This window comes from Octopus sinensis, linkage group LG7 (assembly GCF_006345805.1).
Source record: "Octopus sinensis linkage group LG7, ASM634580v1, whole genome shotgun sequence".
NCBI lineage: Eukaryota > Metazoa > Mollusca > Cephalopoda > Octopoda > Octopodidae > Octopus > Octopus sinensis.
This window is the reverse complement of record NC_043003.1, coordinates 19,307,821-19,309,152: the sequence shown is the minus strand read 5'-3', so window position 1 is coordinate 19,309,152 and position 1,332 is coordinate 19,307,821.

The window sequence follows — 1,332 nt, the reverse complement described above, 5'->3', positions numbered from 1 at the left end:
GCATTTTTCTCTCGATATTTGTTGAATACACATTGCATTAGAAGTATTTAGACGGTTTCTGTTGCGCTCCTGAGACCGGGTGTTGAGGTTTACTGCTCGGGTCCTCTATGGTTGATCGTGGGAATTTTCCGAGCCCCCTCCCCACACCCCCGTTTGTCAGCGCGCATTTTTCTCTCGATATTTGTTGAATACACATTGCATTAGAAGTATTTAGACGGTTTCTGTTGCGCTCCTGCGACCGGGTGTTGAGGTTTACTACGCGGATCCTCTATGGTTGATCGTGGGAATTTTCCGAGCCCCCTCCCCACACCCCCGTTTGTCAGCGCGCATTTTTCTCTCGATATTTGTTGAATACACATTGCATTAGAAGTATTTAGACGGTTTCTGTTGCGCTCCTGCGACCGGGTGTTGAGGTTTACTACTCGGATCCTCTATGGTTGATCGTGGGAATTTTCCGAGCCCCCTCCCCACACCCCCGTTTGTCAGCGCGCATTTTTCTCTCGATATTTGTTGAATACACATTGCATTAGAAGTATTTAGACGGTTTCTGTTGCGCTCCTGCGACCGGGTGTTGAGGTTTACTGCTCGGGTCCTCTATGGTTGATCGTGGGAATTTTCCGAGCCCCCTCCCCACACCCCCGTTTGTCAGCGCGCATTTTTCTCTCGATATTTGTTGAATACACATTGCATTAGAAGTATTTAGACGGTTTCTGTTGCGCTCCTGCGACCGGGTGTTGAGGTTTACTACTCGGATCCTCTATGGTTGATCGTGGGAATTTTCCGAGCCCCCTCCCCACCCACCCCTTTGTCAGCGCGCTTTTTTTTCGTCATATTCTTTCAATATACGATGCCTTACACCTGTTACACATATTCTTTTCCATTTTTCCCACCCGGGCGCGGATCTATATATTAACCGCAATGTGTATTCAACAAATATCGAGAAAAAATTGCGCGCTGACAAACTCATCTAAATACCAGCGTGCACACACATTGTACAGACATGAAAAACTCTGTAAAGTTACATAATCGCCAAACATACTTAGAGACACAATACCCATATTCAGGTACTCTCTCTCTCTCTCTCTCTCTCATCCTTCTCTTTCGAACATGTGCATACACACATATCTATGCAATACATGTTTTTGAAAGGCTGTCTGTGTGTAAGTGTAAGTACACACAGCGAAAGATAACGAGAAATGATAAATGACAATGATGATCATGACGGTGATGACAATTTCAATGAAATCAATCCACTCAACAATAAGCAAAAAAGACAAACAGGAAAAAAACATCAGTCGACGACGACAATGATGATGGTGGTGGTGGTGGTGG